We start from the raw sequence: 20,549 nt of genomic DNA, 5'->3' as shown, positions 1-20,549 counted from the left end.
ATCTAACACCCAAGCCTGCTTTATAATCAGAAAGGACATGACAATCTCCCAGTTTCTAGAATGTGGGACTCAGGTAGCTTTATCTGAATCGAAGTATTCCCATCTCATGATTTTTCCATATATACAATAAAGATACAAGAACACAAAGCAACAACATTTAGTTTACCTGGTCATGCACAAGAGAGTCATTTAGATATCCCAGATTCTCAAGGCAAGAGCATTTGTTGCTTTAATTTCTGTAGCTGTGATTCTGTAATTTTATTAACCTTTACAATGAATACTATGTATTATTGCTGACTAGTTTCACCTCATCCCTGTCGAGACCATAGTATTTTTGTTGTATAATTACAGCAGTACCAAAACATTACACAGACAAAAAAGAAGTTTTCCAGTGATTGCTACAAGTCATGAATTTGGGCCTGAGTGATGAATGTACCATAATTAATAGCCTGTAGCAGTAAGCATAGCACGGATTCATGTGTGAAGGACACGAGAACAGCTACATCTTATACTGAGTAGACGTCAGTATTGACAATGTGTCTGCTCAAATAGATCAATCCCCTCTCCACCCTAGCCTGACCGATTGGAAGATCACATTGATTCCCTGTGGCATCTTCACAGTGGTTCACAAAGATACACATCACCACACACTGATCCTTCTGGCCTCAAACAGGTTAGGAAGAGAAAAAAATTAAATTCATATTTGTGGTGAAATGTTTAAATTAATCCTAGATGCTCCCTAATTGATTTGTGTCGTGCTATGAGTCATTATAAGGAAAGACAGCTGGCACCCTCAATGGTGCAAATATATTGCAAGCCAGCACTCCTGTAGGTGCACCACAGTCTAACGTCAAGGGCAGGTTATGTTAGAAGGCCAGCCTGTAAGCCTGTCTTAGCCTTTTACCGCAGGAGGAGAGGGTGATCTGCTCTGTGTTGGGGAGATAGGCTCCGAATGTGGAGCTGGAGTTAGCACAGTCTACTGAGAGCTGAATCCAGTACAGAGGCTGCAGATGGGAGTTACTGTAACCACAGATATCGTGTGCTTTTTGAAATGGCTAATTTTGACCCCATCACATTTTAAAAGCACAATTTGTTAAGAATTTTCTGAAAAATAGCTTGCACCAAGAAACATTAACTAACAAATGAGAACGCTTTGACAAAGGTTTATATAACAGTGCGTGTAAAAATAGATATGATGTGGATATGAAGCATGTGAATGAGCGTGGTCGACGTTGTGTGTTTTATGCGGAGTATTTTCACACTGTTGACTGTTAAGGTATGCAATTTTGATGCAATGTTATGCAGATTTTTCTCATAATTATCCAGTCTGATCTCATACCGATCCCCCCATGTTGCCTATGTTGAAGACAGTTCGAAAAATGTGTTTTCATTTGAGCCCTTATGTCCACACCACTTCCCAACACAAAGTGAGGCGTGTTGACTGTGACAGACTGGACACAGATTTTAGATCTGCACAGGGATCCAATTTAAGCTCAAATCTTTTAGTTCAGTATATTGGATGGAATACGATTTACCATTTTACAATTCCTACTTTTTCTCGTAGCGATATTTGATGAAACATTGTGTTGTGTTTTATGTGTTTATTTATTTTTTTATTCTGACATATTTCCTTCCCAGTTTGGAATGCATTTCATCTGTGGTCTCCTCTGATATACAGCAGCTGTTTCCTTTTCACATGTCGGCAAGGAGTCACACACTGTTCTCTCCTGATCCTATCCCCTTCATGAAGGCACCCCAACCAATGGGTAGGAATTACTAGATCAGCCACAAGGATGTGATCCCTTACTGGCTTCCAAACTAATTCTGTTTGCTGGAATATTATTGTAAATTAAAATTCTAGTTTTTTTAATAGAATTTTTTTTCCCAATTCTTATGGAGAAGACAACTTCAACATTACTCTGTGTAAACTGCACATGTTCTCTCAGAATTAAATTATAATACTAATATGTATATATATGCATGTACATTTAAAATTGCCAGAATATTAAAATATGTTTTTGAATACATTTTCATGTTTTGTAAATACATATTTCTGGGTATCTCCACATTTGCAAACTTGACCACTACAGCAGATCACACAAACAGTCTAGCATGAATGCAAAGTCATGCTATGGTAGATTATGGCTCAGACATAGTAGCATGTGGATGTGTACTCCAGCCACTCAACATGGAGGCTAATATTAGTGCATGGCTGCCCCCCAGCCCCCAATCCACCCCTGTCGTTTGCATGCAGGGGATCCCCTGGAGGCTTTTTTGCTGCTCATCCATTAGGCTGCTGAGGAATAAGGGATACACAGCGTCTCCCATGCAAGGTTGTCCATTCATCCATTTGGTTCAGTCTGTGGCCATACACGTTACCAAAACATTCTGCCGGTTTTCTTTGTTACATATTACTACATCTAGACAAAGATGAATACTTACAGTTTAAAACAATAACAACATACACAACGATGTACTGAGCACAGAGGTAGAGAAGAGCTGTCACACATTACAGTACCCAAGTACAGTGCATCGGTACATTTCTTATGACCTTACAGTCCATATTCAGCAATCCCATCAACACCCAATTTCCCCTGCCCTCCAGCTCTGACTAGACTGTTGTGATTACGAGGGGCTGGTTTCTTCTACTTTCATACCAGGGAGAGAGAGAGGCAAAGAGAGAGAGAGAGAGAGAGGACAAGTGTGAGAGAGACGATAGGAGGGAGGGAGGGGGTTCCCGCAACGTTGGTCTCAGTAAGACCTGGGTAGCGTGCTTTCCCTCTATAATTTAATCACATTCAGCTGTCTCCCTGTCCTCGGCTCGCTCAGCAAAGCATATCAGGCACCGTGGTGGCACAAACACGCACACACACATGCACACAGTCACACACACACACACACACACTCTCGGCACACCAACACAAGTCTTCCTCTAACAAGCAGGACGTTTCCTTCCTCTTCCAGCTAAAGGAACATCCCAAAGAACATGGCTTCACCTCATGCTAAGCAGCTTGTCCCAAATGCCACAAAAAACTGACACAACTCTGTAAGATACAGGGTACTGAAGGAAACTATACGTAATACGACAGCTCTCCCTTCTTACGACTGCTTCTCTCTAATAATGGTTTTATGATTTAAAAAAAAGAAGATTGAGATCAGACTAAATCTATAACTAAAGACTTATAGATACTAAAAGAGATATTGCAATAAAAAGACTTTTACTGTTCTTAAATCCTTTTCTTGGACCTAAAAAATTCTTCTTGGATTGAATAGCATAACGTGCTTTTACAATCAAACAGTATCCCCAGATGTCTCCAAATAGTGTCTCGATCATTTGTTGACATGAGAAACATTCCTTCTGACACATTTTGGGCAAGAGAGACGTAAGTAGCTCACTTTGTATCAGAGCTTTGTTTGTCTTGACAGAATGAAACATGTTGCAGCGCATCTGCCTTCTGCTGCGTGTATACAGTAAATGCCACCCACAGGAGCACACACAACAACATCTGCATTGTCTTGTTACAAACCAGAAAAATACTGTGTGTAGGACGAAATACTGACCTAAGGGACTAGTGTGCGTGTGCATGATTGTTTATATGCATCCAACGCAAGCAGGGACTTTACTGTATTTGAAACTCTTCCAACTTCAAATTCTCTCCCGTCCCTCAGCCAGTCTTTTCTCCGTCTCCATTTCTACTACTTCTAATTGTTTTCTGGCAGTCACAGCGCCTGCCTTCCCTGGTTACAAAACAGTGTCCTCGCAGACGTCAGAGTGATAGCAAAGAGAATATATCGCACAACAACAGAGACTGATTTTGGCTAAGAAGAAAAGCATTTCAGGAACAGCAAAATAAACCTTAAAATTAAACCTTAAAAACCAGTTAACCATTAAACCTAATAGTCTTTAACAGCTGGAACAAATGTGTAGTGATAAGAATCTCTTCAAAAAGTACCCTATTCTTCATCACAGCAGAAGTTTGCAGTGCAGCATTATCCATGGGAGGAGCTCAAAACTTAGAGAACAAACTTTTAAATGGGTGCTCTATTAGAATGCCACTCTGTGAAATGAAAACTAACAGATTTATGCCCAGTTCAACTGTATTCAAGAGGGAAAACCTTATTAATTTCAATAGGCAAAGAAATTCTAGAGAGTCAAAAGCAATGCAAAATAAATAATATAAGTCATTCCTGAGCTACATAGACTGGAACAATAACGAACTAAGCAAATCATCTCAGCCAGCTTTTACTTTTCCTCACTGAAGTCACTGTATGTGTACCACAAAATCCCTGCTACTACTACTAAAGCTATCTTAACAATAGAACACTAAAGCAATTAACACAGAAAACTCATCATTTCCTGATCTGCCTCACATCAAAACCTGACATACATATGTATATATTCAATATATCATTCAACTCAAAATGCAAAATTGTAGATACACCTTCAAACAGTGGAAAAACTAAGCCACAAAATGACATAAACAAATACAAGTTACCTACCAACTGCAGTCTTCTCTTTAAACTTTTCCTCCTGCTCTCCACAATGTGCTTCCTTCCCTTTTTCAGCCTTTCCTTTACTTCTCTCCCTTACTCTCTCCCAGTTCACTTACTGTGCTCACTGCAAAGTTCTGCTCTCCTCCTGCATGCAAATCATTTTTACGACTTGCAAGATGACTGGGAATGAGGGGAAGAGGGAGAGCGAAGGGAGAAGGGATGACAGAGGGGTGGAGGAGTAGAGATAATGGTTGGAAGGCAGGCAACCAATGGGCCTGAAGCCTAATGGAAAAAGGGAATCAGGACACACCAATGAGGCGCAGCCTGGAGAGAGAGAGCGAGAAAGTGAGAGAGAGAGAGCGGAGGAAACAGGCGAGAGAAGCAGGGATGGCGAGAGCACAGTCGGGAGGAGACGGTGTAACGCAGACCAAGAAAGACACTGAGGGAGAGGGAAAGCACACAGAGAGAGCACAGAGAAAAAGAGAGAGAGGAGAGCTGTACATAGCGGATATGCACAGTAGGTGGAGAGAGGCAAGCATCCCAAGCGAGATGGAGAGACTGCACATCAGAGAGAGTGAAAAGAGTGAAAAGCTCAAAGAGGGAGAAAAAGAAAGGCAGAAAGCGGAAGGAATAAAAGGGAAAGAAGAAAGCAGCTGACTTACCCGGGTACAGCTAGTAGCATCCTTCACACGCTGCCTCGCAGACTCCTCACACACATACACATGCACCCACCCCAGCGATAGAGGCGCACGCCGCGCTGCCGCTAAGACTAACCAATAGCAAAAACAACAAAAGAGAGGACTGCCAAAGCCGACTGGTATACCCTAAAGCAATCGTGCTTGTGTGTGTGTCTGAATGTGTGTGTGTGTGTGTGTGTGTGTGTATGTGTGTGTGTCAGGGAGAGAGGGTGGGAATGTGTATGAGCATGTGTTTGTGCTGGGAGGAGAGGGAGAGATGATTGAAGGAAGCTAAAATGCTCTCTCTCCTTTCTCAGTCCTATAAGCTGAACTGCTTTCCTCCTTTCTCTGTGTGTCTTTCTCCCTCTATCTGTGTATCTCGCTCTCTGTGCACTGTGCATGTATGTCCTCCAACACTCAATATGTTCTGTCTCCCTCCCTTGCTCTCTCTCTGCCTGCTAATGTGCCCTCCCTTCCCCTTCTCCCTCTTATACATTTATTCAGGGCTGCAGACTGTCTGCTCCCAGAGTCGGTTCTTCCCACGGGCCCCGGGTAGAGATGGAGCGAGGGAGGGAAAGGAAAGAGAGGGAGAATGGGGGAGGGATGGGGGGTGGTGGTGATAGTGAGCCATGTGGAACATGTGCAGTGCATTTATTTCAAATGGGAGACACACAAATTTGTGCCTTTAAAAAGGCAAAATGAGCTGCACTCCTGGTTCAGTGCACATTATTTGGCCTGAGATCATTCAGAGAGCTGCGAGAGATACAGGATGCAAACTTAAAGGAAGTCTCTGGCTGATCGCTGGCTTGCTGTTAATTAATGCTTTTTTCCCCCCAATTCCAGGCTTCAGGCTGGCTGAGCACCAGAATTAAGAATGCAGAAGATGAATGAGTATTGAAACAGGCTAGTTGTAGCCATGTGTTCAGTGATGAGCACTGCTCCCAAACAGAGGACGATATTTACAATATAATCATGCTCAAACCGTAAAGAAGGTGACATTCATGTGCACTCTTGTGTGAATGAAAATGGGAATACCAACATAATGATTTCCATATTTACCCAGATATGCAAACACAGAGAATGCTAATTTGATCCCTGAGACATCATCGTAATTAGATTATAAATTAGGTTCATTTCTTACCGGACAAGAGGTGCAAATTCATTCATTTTCCACCAGTGGGGGAGACTCAGCGAAGATGTAGCAACCACCCTATAGGCAGAACAGAATAGTGGGGACTTTTCATATGCTCATATGACAGAGACAAGCAATAACATATTCAAATAAATTCATGTTTATACATTAATATTCAGAATAACATTCAAAAACAGAGCCCTATGTTGTGCTCCTCCAATCCAGTGTACATGTATATGATACACATTGTTTTGATCGTCTCTGTATCAGTGAACAAATCAAATGCCATACAGCAGTTTTTTACAGAACCACCAAGCACTGCTCTCTCCAACAATGCTGCCAGGCAGTTGAGGAAGGCATGATAAGTACTCTGGTGGGTTGGGACACAGATGCCCTCGGGGCGTTCAATATTAGCAATTTCAAACTCTTATTTGGCTATGTCAATGCCAGTCAAGCACAATTAATTTACCCCACATTCTTAAACAAATAAACAAAGAGGGAAAATGTGCATGGCACAGGTATGAGTTGGTAATTTAAGGAATTATAATGCATTTGAAATGCTAGCCAGAGATCAGTGCTAAAGCAGTTATTGTATTGCGATACATATTCATGTATCAGCATAGAACAAGAAGTCACAGTAATACATTAGTGCAATGCTGACTGTTAAAACCTGGGTATGAATTAGTTCTTCTTTTTTTTTCTAAAGCAGTGGGTTCCCTCACTTGAAAAGTGATTACACAACCAGTCTGTGGTTTAAAAAAAAAAACAAATCTCCACAGTTTACACCATTTGGGAATTTTGGAACTGTTTTGTGTCCTACTATATTTGCTGAATATATATATTTGCTGAATAACTGTCTTATTAATTTAAATACACAGACTAGTATTTTACTTGAAACAATTTGGACTATTAATAAATAATACATATACAACTTCGTATTATTATAATAGAAATGCTATTTTCGATATGACAGGTGTATGACAATCAGCTACAGCATCCTCATTTTATCTTATTAAAAACTAGCTCAAGTCATTTTGCATGTTGCAACTAACAATTATTTAAATTACCGATTAATCTAATTATCCTCTTTATTCACTGATACATCATTTGGCCTAAAGAAATAGCAGTTTCTCAAAGTCTAAGGTGTCTTGTTTTGTGCAACCTATAATCCAAAACCCAAAGATATTCAGTTTAGGACGATAGAGGACTAAGAAAACTATAAAATAGTCACATCTGAGAACATTAACAATAAAAATGCTGATGAATCACACACCACACTGCAGCTACTGATTAACAAAACAGGTTCCACTGCCAACTATCTCTTGTTCAGAGGATGTTCTGGCTGCTTTACCTGCTGCACTTCCAAAGTTATGTCTCTTTCAGTAATGTTTCCTTATTCTTGGAAGAAACAAATTTATGGACTAAATTAATCTGTAATCTACTGAGAATTACACAAGAGGCAGCAACCAAAAAAAAAAAAAAGCTGAGACAGACTACAAAAACATACAGGCAGCCAGGGGTGGAGCACAAAGTTCTGCTTTCTGCTTAGGCACAGTCTGTGTGCTCCCTTCAGACTGATCATTAGTCTCTTAACCTGCTTATAGCCTAACATACAAACAACAGGCTACTTTATTTTAGTGTTGCTAATCTCCTTTCAGTTGAAACAGCCACCAATGATTGCTTGGAATAACTTTTAGCTTCCACTATATGAGCTCACCTTGTCTCATGTCCTAGTAGCATTACCAGGAGATGATGAGGGACATGCGTCCGCTCCAGTCTCTGTGGCTGTACCTGAAACTGAGGCCCATGATGTTCATGATGTTAAGCGTTGCCAGGTAATTCTGATAGATAATGTTACATGACATTGCTGTTACAATGCTATTTAATTTATGTAATGCAAAAAGATATGCTTCAAGCTATCCCAATTGAATACCTCCAATCTGAGCAACATAGCAATATTAGATTAAACCATTTTAAACAATGTCACCAAGGTGTGAATACAAGGAATGACATATCCTCTTTACCTGTATTAGGGCTGTTTGAAAATAACCATTTTTACACATCATAACGCAGATGTGGACAATTCTGCTTTGATGCAGTGACACAACATAATCGATTATTGCCTCCCAACGTTGCTTGTTGATTTTCTGGCCTCGGCTGGACAGTAAAGATTCTAGACTGCATAAGTATTAGTTTAGGTTTAGTTTAGTTAGGTTTTTGAGGATGGAAGAATTTCACACACATATATAGGTAAGCTAGAAAACTGGTGGATGCAACACACCATAATGCATCGTGATACTGAAGTGTTGATAGGATCATCGTAATGGAATCGTGAAATCAATAGAGATGTACGGCTCTAACCTGTATATTATAATATAAAACAGTATATAATATACTTTGTTGACTATTTTCAACATTTTTTGAAGATGAAATCTTTTTTTCCTTTTTAGCTAAAAAACATTAAGTCTTACTAGAATGCACCAATCACAGACACCCAATTACAAAAACAAGGTATTATGATATATATCTTTTAAATGAAATTGTCCTGTTTCAATAGGACAAAATTAAAACTGCAAGCAACTGGTAGGCTCATTTGTAAACATAATTTAACCATGTAACGCTGAAAAATAAAGTCATTGATTATGTTTTAATCTGTCTCATTGATCACCACCGTCTCAAAACTGAACTTATTCTCCGCCTCATTTCTTGGTTTACTTGTCCAGCTTTTAACCCTGTGAAAATGATGGTGGACCACCGGCATTTAGGACATAGGCAGAGCGAGGCCAGTGCGAACATCTGATTCGCGGATATCAATCATATGCTAACTTACTGATAAAGGAAATGTCTTTACCGCGAGGTCTGCGACACCGCAATGTAAAATTGCTTGCAATTACTTTAAGTAACCACTTCCTCACAAGCTCACCTTGTCTCATGTCAAATGAAGGACCTGCGGCTCCATTCTCAGGGGCTGAATCTGAAAGACATGTATTCCATTCAGCTAAGCTTTACTTGGTCTAGCCCTTTTGATGCTGATCAATTTACTTTATACAATGCAAATACTCTCCAAGCTAGATTCCTGCCTAACTGCCCTCAATCTAACTGCTGATTGTGCTCTCCTTTCTTCTGAGAGAAACTTGTCTGTAGTTATTTTTCTCTCCCTCGCCTTACTGTGGTTTCTTTCTTGGGGAAAGACATAACTTTACCTGCTCTCTCAGCTCTCAGCTCGATTAGCTGCGTTCAGGTTAGTACAGAGGCGGTCGGGCGGACCAGACCATTTCAGAGGGGTGGGGTTAAGAAATGTGATCATTTGCTATAGGTACTTAAATGTGATCATTTGCTATAGGTACTACACCAGTCCACGCACTTAGCCACAATTACTAAACAGCCATTTACGATTTTAGCTAGTATGAGCAACAACTAATGTGTGAGGGCAAAGCAGCCCCAGCAGGACAGGAGGGGAGCTGACCGAGTGATGGACAGTTCATACATCCACGTGTCAGACGCTAACAGACGCCACACACAAAAAGAGAGAAAATGCGAGAAAGTGAACGCATCAGCTGAAGGTGGTCCTTAAAGGAGGGAGTATGGTGGCCCCTGAGGACAAAGCACATACATGAGTGAAAGCACAAACATTGAGGGACATGCGTTCCAAATTCAGAAACGCAACATATGCAATGAAAAGTACATACAAACAGGAAAAACACATGCAAGTGCTTTGGGACACTATTGGAGTGATAGGGCCAAATTTAATCATAATATTACACAGATTATGTACCCTAACCTGACCCTTCATGAGTTTTTGATATTTTTTTCCTCATGAGAAAGTGGTCAGTTTATCCAAATAATTCCTAATTTCCAGCAGTCGTAAGGAGTCAGACAACTGAGATGACTGGCCTTTCAAACTGTGCTGTTATCCTAAGGAGAACAGTCTAATCTCAGCAAGCCCTTTAGTAATTTACCACTTTTTCTGTTGTCTGTAGTGTTTTGTAATATAATTCATTTTGGAAGATAAAATTTGGTCTCAGAGTTTAAATATAATAATTGTTACTGCCAGTTTGTCTGAGGGTAAAGCTGAACACATGTTTTATTTGACAGTATAACAACAGCACTGCCTCTGTGGACTTGAGGGGTTATTATACGTACAAATAGACTGCCACATTTCAATAATAATAAACATATAAAAAAATGAGCAATGGTCTATATTAATTTTTTTTTAAAATTATATTACAGTTTGGATAACAGATAGATATCTTACTACTGCTTCTGATGTAGTTCCTGTTGAACATGTCCTCTCTTTCTGCAGGTGTTTTTATATCTTTTGCATTTCTGGATTTGTGGTTCATATAATGTTTGTGCTTTCACTCATGTATGACTGTTGGTATTTGTTGTTGTTATGTGCGTCGTCCTTAGAGGCCACTGTTACTAATATTATTGAAATTAAAGGGAGCAAAGAAAAACCCTGAAGTATTTTCACATAGTGAGAGTGAAGAGCAGAATGAAAAGGCTTTTTTAAAAACATGTAACAAAGGAAAAATATCAATTTCTTCAAATTCTTCTTCAATTTCCTCTTTTTGTCAAAAAGTCCTCGGTGCAAGTGTTCTTAATCTGCTGATGAAGACTGTGATACAGTCCAAAGCAACGACTGAGTTAAGACTGTTTGTCAACTGCTGATCAAGAATTCATCATCAAGCTCAACTTGTCAGCCAAGGACAATAAGACAATAGAAACTTTGAACATTCACTATTCCAATGACAGCAGAGCAAACTTGTGTATTTTAGCAAGTGTACCTTGAGACTGTATCGTTAATTGAACCTGCCTCTGAGAGTAAAAACTATGCAGAATAATTATGTTTGTCAAGTTGCACATCATTTTCAAGTTATAGCATTTCATATTTTTAACTTGGATGTCATTAACAGGAAATCTATTTAATGTAAAGATTTTCTTCAATTAAGCTCTAGTTAGTCTTAAAGCACTTGAACTAGACCATTTTTAAATAATATATTCCTCTGCACAAGGCTGATATATGCTGGATGAAACTGCTTTTTCAGGCTACAGCCTCAGATATGCAGCACATAGGAATACTGTGTATGAACTGTACACTGTACATACTGTATATACAGATGCATTAGTAAATTTAAAACAACACTACAACTTCACATCTTAGTTGAGAGTGAGAATGAAGCAAGTGATACACAGAGATGGAGATGGAAAACGAGTGAAAGAAATGGAGGGAAACACATCATTGCAGCAGGGATGGAGGGAGCATGGGATGAGGGATGTTGTTGAGGTTAGAGGTTTTGATGCTGCAGAGTGAAAGCAAGCTACAGCCAGGGAGCTGAAGGAGCAGGAGAAAGAGAATCAGTGTGTTTTGGGACTCGAGACGAGCGTGGGAGAAGGTGAAGGCTTGTTGTTCAGTGGGACCAAGGGAGAAGAGCGGGTGGGGTGAGGGGAAAGGAGAAGAGGAAGAAGAGAAGGATACCTTAAGGGAGCCGAGAGAGAGAGAGAGATGTATACGGGAGGAGAAGTTGCCTTGCTTGTGTATTGGGAGTAAGGGAGAGCGAATAACAAGCTTCAGCCTACATATGTACAGTATGGTGTGTTTGTGTGTGTGTGTGTGTGTTAGAGGGAGTGTTTTTGGAATGGGATGACAAATGTGCCAGACATAAAAGACCACAGCACACACAAACCCTTAGGAAGCCACTTTACCTGCACACACACCCATACACACACAGCAGCATCACATACATATACACAACAGTGGCCTCAGGGGATAAACACACTGACACACACACAAGTTTAGCATTACTGTATTTGTGAGGACCCTCAGTAACTAGATTCAGTTCCCCAAAACCTATGGCAACTGTAACTGCCAAAAACTACATGCCTAGCCTCAGCCCTATAGCCACTACCTTGTCCCAGCTCATTAAAGCTGCAGTAGTTTATACTGAACTATACCTTCTGTCTATGTGTAATGTGAAAAGTGTCAGACCATACAGAATGATCATCTTTTAGGCAAATGTTTTCCCCTATCACGTTTTGAGACAAATGCAGGACCCAAAATCACAGCAGAGTGACAAAGGCAAACATACCAGGCAGTCACTGATACAAAGAGATGGTAGGCAGAATTGTAGTCAAGCAAGCAGGCAAACAGGCAGGAATGAGGAGGATAAGCAACTGAGGTCTGGAGAGCTTGGCAATGAGCACTTAGACAATCTGACAACAACTTATTGACCCTGTTACCAACAGAGAAAAGAAAGAAAGAAAAACAGGGGCATGATGACAATTGAAAACACTGAGGTTACATCATGTCCATGGTATTTCTTTTCTGTGAAATCTGGGGGTGTTAGCATATAAAACTTACATATGATGACTATTCCCCTTCACAAAAAAGAATATTATTATATCATGTATATGAAACATGTTTCACATTGTAACCATGTGTGGAGTGTGATTTCACATGTGAAAATTAAACATATTTGCCCATGTGATTTTCCAGTATTTCACATGTTAAATATAAAACATAACATATAAAAATCACATTTAACATAATACAAAAAATTCACAAAAAATCACAGGCACATTGTCTCATGTAAAACTGCATTTCCGTGTGTATAGACATGCATGGTTTTCAGTCATTTTGCAAGTGAAATATAACATTTTTGTAAGGATAAATTTGACAACTTTTAGTGCAACAAAGATAAATGAATAAATTATGTTAAAAAATAACTTTTAGCAGCTAAAGGGCCAGGTATTTTCCCCAGAAATTGAGAAATAAAAAGAAAGTGAATATTGGACTTACATTCATCAAATGGGCACAAACACAACTCCAAATTAATGCTAATGTTGCTCTGCTGGATGTGTAACCATGCTGTTGTTCTTCATAAGACGATGTGTCAGGTGTTGTGTTTTCAGCTTGTTCACCTGAGCTTGAATTGTGCTTCTCCAAAGATACATGTAACAAGTCTCTGCAAACTTTTGCAGACAATATTGTTATGGGTAACCACGCCTAGGTCACAGAAGTCGTCGATGTGTACATCTCCTTAACCTCTACGTCGAATTGCTCTGACCTCTATGTCAAGCAAGTGTATTGTATGATTCAAGCTACCTTTGTGTAGCCCAGAGAAGCATAACTACAGCTTAAGTCTGTGCTCCAATCCAAAGCCAAAACCTGTGAAGAGGTTGGACTAGCCAGTTAGCCTACTTAGTTAAAAAAAAAAAAAGAAAAATGAAAAGCTCACTCTGAGTTCTAAAACTCAAAATACCAGTAGTTGTCACAAACACAGATTTACTTCGACAAGATCTCTCTCTCTCTCTCTCTCTCTCTCACACACACACATACACTCACACACTGTCATGAAAATGCATGTACACACAAAATGACTGCATGCACTCATGATGGTGAGTACATAACACAAACACACACCCAGGCACATGCTTATGTAAATTCAAAAGCACCCACATGAGAACAAAGGCATGGCATGGGTATAAACAAGAGGGCATACATAAACATTACATGTCCATGCATTATGCAGACACATGCACACATCCAAGCTCCAACAGACACTCAAACACACACATATACCCCATTTACCTCATTCATAGAGGTAAGACCACGCATCATTTCACCCCCTCACTCTCTCTCTCTCTCTCTCTCTCTCTCTCTCTCTCTCTCTCTCGAGTCCCCAAATCCATGGCATATGACCTTCTGTGGGACAGATAAAGAATGTGCTTATCAGTCATGCAAATGAGGCTGAATTCATTTTCCACAACAGATGGCCCCATAGATAATGATGATGGAGGAGAGAAAATTAAATGTCTCTCGCTCGGTGACCATGGCAACCGCGCCTCTGCGGCGTAATATCAATAATAAGTGCGCCGCATAATAAGGTTGTCAGTCCTGTGAATCAAAACCTCCCATGATGGGATAGGGCAAGGGGGGTGAAGTCTGTCGGAAAGTTTGGTTGACTCTGTAGAGCACTGTGGGAGGTCTACTAAGGTTGCACTGTACTGACATTAGAAAAAGGGAACTTGTTCACTTTGACAGAAGGATGTTTGATATTTTGATTTAAATAGCTGCTTTGTCTCATAGCACTTTCTAATAAATCTGCCTTTGTAAAGGGGTTTATACGTTCGGCTTTATTAATAGTATATAAAGTTTGGTTTGGCAAGATGTGATCTTACTGGCTGGTTTATTGCCTTCCATCCATCTATCTATCCATTCTTCTATTTTCCACCACTTATCCACAGCTGGGTTACTGTGGCAGTAGGCAAAACACAGTAGTCCAGTCCTCCCCATCAGTGTCATCTAGGTCTTCCTAGGTCACTCCCAAGCAAGATGGAACACATAATATCACAGGTGACAAGTTGTGGTTTCATGGGTTTTACATGCTGGACTATATCTTGTTGGGATGCAGTGACTTCCTGGGTTCTTGGTGTGACTGAAAGGTTGCTAGGCAACCAGCGGAGACTAATCACCTGTTGCCTAGAGCTTCATATGTAGAGTACAGACATGATAGTGGTATAGACCTTCTCATATAACTGTCACGGAAATACAGATAAGTGTAATTTCAAATATGTAAAACTAACATCTATAATAGCACACATGGCTTATTGGAAAGTGAGAAATCCATCCAACAATTAGCAGTGGAAATTACAAATCACATTGCTGATTCAAATCATTTTGTTCAGCTCTATCCAAAATCATAGTTATTGACACTTTTACCAAGCTAAACGATCTCATCACTGTTCAAATGGACATACGTAAGTCAACACATCACCTGTCATAATTCTATGATGTTCCTGCTGATTCTGATTCTGACTCTGTCGTCAGTTCAGTAGAACAAAATTAGACCTGTACAAGCACTGCTTTTTAAAAGCTATAGCTCAGCATAGGGTGGCCATATTTTCAATCCTACAAAGTGGGAACCTTAAATGTACTGCATGTTCACGCATGCACACATGTGCACTTATGCAAGCACCATAGGTATTTTCATCATGATGAGGGATTATTTCAGCACTTAGCACACTCACCAAGCACATCTTTCAACACCATGGACACCATGAACACAGCATTGCTGGGTAAGGAGTAAATTTTGAATTCAGATGCATGGTGGATTGTTTATGTTTTTATATTTGCTTGGCTATTTAACAAAGTCCTTATATATATAATCTTATATATATAATATTCAGTCATGCTGAGGGTATTTTTCATAATCTTGCACCCAAAACCCAAAAGCTGTATTTATTAATGGTATAAAGATGATCTAAAAGCATTATTAAAATATTTACTTACCATTACAGTCAGTGAAAACTGTGATAGGCAGACACTATCTGCTGTCTCACCACTACCAAGCTCACCACTACCTCGTTCCATAGCAAGGATATGGTCTGGTGAGACACTCACTAATTCTAATCAGAGAATTGGGCTTTTATCCATAACCTTAAGTTTTCTTCCATAGCCTTTGTTTTGAGTCTCACTAGTGGAAAAATACTGACCTGTATTGCCTAGACATGCCTGTAAAGAAGACAACAGTCCCCACTTCACAAGAGATGAGCCATGTTCTGAGAAGAAGCCCACATCAAGGTCCATATGTGCCATAGTTGGTGTTGTGATGTCCAACCTATAAGACCCAGTGAAGGTGTGGGACAAGGCCCAACATGCAGCTGCAAACTTGAATAGAACCTCCCTTATAGAGAGCTCACAAGGTTGACAGATCCTTTGTGGAATGTGCACTTAGACCGGCAGGTGGCTGGAGACCCCTGCTAGTGTAAACCAGGGCTATAACCCCTTCTATCCAGTGGGACAGATGCTGCTTAGACACAAGCTTTCCCATGTGTGGTTTTGCTCCAAGACACAAATAACTGGTCACCATGTCTAAAACTCTGGGTCCTGTCCAAAGTGCATGCATGAACAAGACACAGAGTATGCAAATGCCCCACAGGGAAGAAAGGCAGGGGGGAGGGGGAGCTCCACAGGGCCATGTGCCTATAATCGTCTTGATGAAGACTAGATTAGGCTGCATACTGACTTAAGTATTCCCCAGGGAAAACTGTATACATGTCCAGAAAGTGCATGGATCTCACCTATGCACTTAGCCAAAGCTAAAGAAAGCACAGCTTCATGGACAACATCTTCAACTTCACCTGTTTCAAGGGTTCAAAAGGGGAACAGAAGAGAGCTTTTAGTACAATGGGAAGATTCCAAGATGGAGCCAGTGGCCTAGATGTAGACAATTTATGGCTTGCACCCTTCATGAATCAACACAGTAAAGGGTGTTGATCCACCATCTTTAAGTCAAAACCAATATGGCAGGCTAAAATAGCTGCCAAGGACACCTTGATGGTTAAAACATGATGGCCTCTCAACCAAGCTCCAGACAATTTATGTGGCCAGAACGCATGTGAGTTCTCCATTTCACTGTCCTCCTCCTCCTAGGAGTGACACCCCAGTCTACAGAGACATCTGTGATCACCTTCCTGGCCATGAGAATGGGAACTGTTCCTATAATAGCATCCTAAGCCAGGAAACCTGGGCTCCTCCACCAGTGAGGTGCTACTGAGCAGTCTGTAGAAGCCCTCACCTGACGGTAGCCATTACACTACGTACCCAGCACTGGATGTTTCTCATATACAGACACTGCAGTGGTCTGGCCACTACAGAGAGGGCCATCAGGCCCATCTGCCTCTGGCATTGTTTCAGGGTAACCATGTTGCCCCTGAAAAAAGGGCAATATTTGTCTGCATTGTCACTGGAGATAATAATGCTTTGGCTTGGAGAATGTCCAGAGTGAGCCATATGAAAGCAATGTGTTGAGCAGGCACCATCATGCTCTTTTTCACATTGATCTGAAATTTACCCAGATTCACCAGGTGTTGTGTGAGAACATCTGTGTGACAAGTCACCTCCTGGTGGATGGGGGCTGCCGCCAGCCAGTCGTATGTCGCCACTCCTCACTGAGCTACTGCTGCCTTGGTAGGTTTTACAAATACCCTTACACTTGCAGGCTATCTCTAGGAAAGTGAATCAGAGCTTAGCAAGCTCAGATTAATGATGTGAATCTGATAACAGTTGTGGGTTGTTTGCCACTGTCAAACAAAATCTGATCACATCACACCCACACAGATGTGATTACTTAATGATAACACTATTAAAACACTTTTGTGTTTGATCACAAATATTTAATGTTACAAAGACATACTTGTGATTTAAAACCAACTTTTCAGGGGTTTTAATAAAGCAGTTGGTTGTAACTTATAAACTTATATGGAGTGTCTAACTACAACATTCAATTCAATTCATTGTATAGAACCAAATTACAACATACATGGCACTTTACAGAGTAGAGTATGTTGCATGTAGTGAAAAGTTTATGAATATCTCTTTTTTTCAGAGGGTGAGAGACAGATGGTGTCACCAACGCAGGGTTTCTGTTGAATTGTTGTATAACACTCATTGTCACATTTATCAACTAAAACTGCAATATATAGTTTTTACGGTTCTACCTTTATGGTATGTGACAGAAATACGAATTGATCCCAGCTCTCATTACTAAGCTTAATAAGCTACACACAATTGAAAAATCCTAGAGATAAGGCAGCCAGATCAGCTTGTATCCTTTAATGCAGATCAGATCTCATTCTAGTAGTCTTGTGCTCGATGTACCACTCTTCAAAGCAGCTACATTCCCTTTGTGCACCATTTTTTAATTGAAAAGCATGGTTTGACAGAGGTAGTATAACCCCTTTTTTACTTTAAACTTATGGAATTTATACAGTTGAAGCCTATGCATTCAATCTAATATGCTCCTGTTATCGTTGTGGACAAAAGTTTGTGCGTCATTTGGCAGCACAAATCCTAACGTCAAGAATAATAATTTAATGTATAAAAATTTAAGCTGATTTTGGCACATACAGAAAATGAGACAGTTTGTTGCAGAGAGCACTGGAGCTCCAATCTTTTTTGCACCACAGTTTGTCTAATTACAGAGCTGATTTATTTTCTCCATTATTTAATCTCAAGCCCCAGCAACACTGGTCCTGATGAAAACAGTGATTATCACCCAAGTATGGGCCAGAGTGGTGAATTGAACTTTCACTTTCTCTGAATTAGGAAAGATGAATTGTTCAAAAGATGCAGGGAGACTGAGACATTTGTAGAAGCAGGGTAATGTTTTTTTTTCACCATAAACTGACCTTGGGGACTTTTCAACATCATCTTTTTCTTATTGATCAGTTTCTCGATCACATGTGGTGATGCTCATGCTTTCTCCTATCTTCAGCAAACACCTGCTCAAGGTATAAATACAATACTGGTTGACCTAGCCTGCTCTGCCCTGGATTGTGCTTTTGTTTTTTTCTTGTCTTGCTTTAAACACACACCCACAAACACATGTCAGTGATCTCTTTGGCCCTCCTATCACTGCAGGATTGCTGTGAGTGGATCTCTTAGCTGATTCTTAATGTATGTAAATGAAAATCTAAACTTCTGACAATAGGTATTATCACAAAGTAGGAATTCACCATCTGCCTTTAATTATTTTTGCTTTTTTTGGTGCACTGCAGCCTGAACTGTGTGTGATGGATTTTGGACCTTTCCTTAGTAAAAAACAAAAAAAGCGTCCAATTCTTTGAGGGATAAAGGAAGTTGAAATCTTCCCTGTGTAAAGGATGAAAGATGTTTAAATTTGCTGAGGCCACTGAAGCAGTTTGTCTGCACCCTTCTGATCATGGAACCAACAGGTCCAGGAGGGTGTCATAATGTCTGGTACTTGAGACTAAACTGACCTCAAGTTGGCTCCTCTGTGGTCTCACTGTGTTGTGTTGGTGTTGCCTTCGACTTAAAGTGACTCGCTGTCAGAGTGAAGAGCTCTTGACTGCAGCTTCTTTGTCTTTACCATTCTCAAGCTCACTTCATGAGTTGTAAAATCTATAATATGTCAAGCACAAAAATATCTGTATTTACATTTGGAGTGTCATTTACTTGAATATCCTTAGGAATCCCATTGAAAGGCCAGTTTTGTAATTTTTCACCATCTATAGCAGTAGCAGTAGCATCTGTCTCACCACAACCAGCTTTGTCTAACAAGACTGAGGATCCCTCTCAATGTACACACGTATCTGCAAGTAGCCTACGTGGGTGAGGTATATCTGGAAAACTGTCACAGTGCCCTTATGCCTGTTAAGACTGTATGTGGAAGTTATGAGAGCTCACTGGAACACACTTGATTAATGAGGCCATTTTGTAGCTTATACAAATACATGGCTCAGTTGAGCTCACATGCTGTGTTTTGTTTGATTTAACTTCCACATACGGTCAACCATGCAGCATTACAAGTAAGTCAGATGACAGTACAGAAAGAAACATACATTCAATAAGTGAGAAGAGCAATACAGCTAATCAAGCAATTTAATTATGTGGATACACATACTTCTATATTTAACATATTTTGAATGGGGTCTGTCTGATAATATTTTCAGTTATTGTATTTAGTTATATTCTCAAAATAGATGTATGGATATACTGTGATAAGTATTCTTTACAGTATCAGAAATAAGACAACTTTTTTTGCATATTACAGTATGTATATAAATATACAGTGGTGCACCAGCTGACCATCTGACATCTTCCACTGATGTAGAATTAAAGCTTTTCATATCAAATGATCTGCAAATGACAATTCTCTGTTCACATAAAATATATCCAGAGGCATAGTGTAGGTTGTGAGCCCTGACTGCAGTGTAAGACAACTACTGTGATAGTCTCACATTCATATCCCTCTAGTCTGAGGCACAACTTGTTTGACTCTTTTGCTCTCATCTACTCATTGCCTCCATTCAGGAGTCTTTTAGGAGACCTCAACAATGCCAGGAACACAAAGAGGGAGCAGAAGCAGCAGATTCTGTAACACTGCCTCCAGTCATAGCATCTACTCTTCCTATAGGGAGGAGAGGTTGCAGCCATGGTAATCATACACACCAAACTTCTAAGCTAATGATTCACTGTTGCTACTGCCATTACACTCCCACCTCCAACTTTAATAGATACTAAGAGCTGGAGGCTTTTTTGTTTTTCTCCAAATATAAACCCATCTGGATGGATGGAAGACTAGATGACTCATCAGATGATTTTCTATTGCTCAGGGCTCCAGGTCTTGTGCTCTTTCAACCAGTTATGTGTCTTTAGTCAGTAGTGTCAGACACGAGGGTTTTCTGTATGAGAGCCCGACCATTAATTTCAGTTTAAAAAA

At 40.1% G+C, this 20,549-nt stretch overlaps 1 protein-coding gene across 4 annotated transcripts in view; it reads right to left on the bottom strand.

The window, feature by feature from the left end:
* The window catches only part of LOC108896117 (myelin transcription factor 1-like protein), a 92,655-nt gene extending 86,942 nt beyond the window's left edge, over nt 1-5,713 (bottom strand). For 2 of the 4 annotated variants that reach the window (XM_018695127.2, XM_051078217.1), the window contains exon 1: nt 4,501-5,146. The gene's annotated coding sequence lies outside the window, so the exon portion shown is untranslated. The other 2 variants (XM_051078216.1, XM_051078215.1) reach the window with 2 other exon arrangements.
* Nucleotides 5,714-20,549: the final 14,836 nt, after the last annotated feature.

Source organism: Lates calcarifer, linkage group LG19, assembly GCF_001640805.2.
Source record: "Lates calcarifer isolate ASB-BC8 linkage group LG19, TLL_Latcal_v3, whole genome shotgun sequence".
In the NCBI taxonomy this organism is placed as follows: Eukaryota; Metazoa; Chordata; class Actinopteri; family Centropomidae; genus Lates; species Lates calcarifer.
This window is presented reverse-complemented; position numbering and strand designations above follow the sequence as displayed.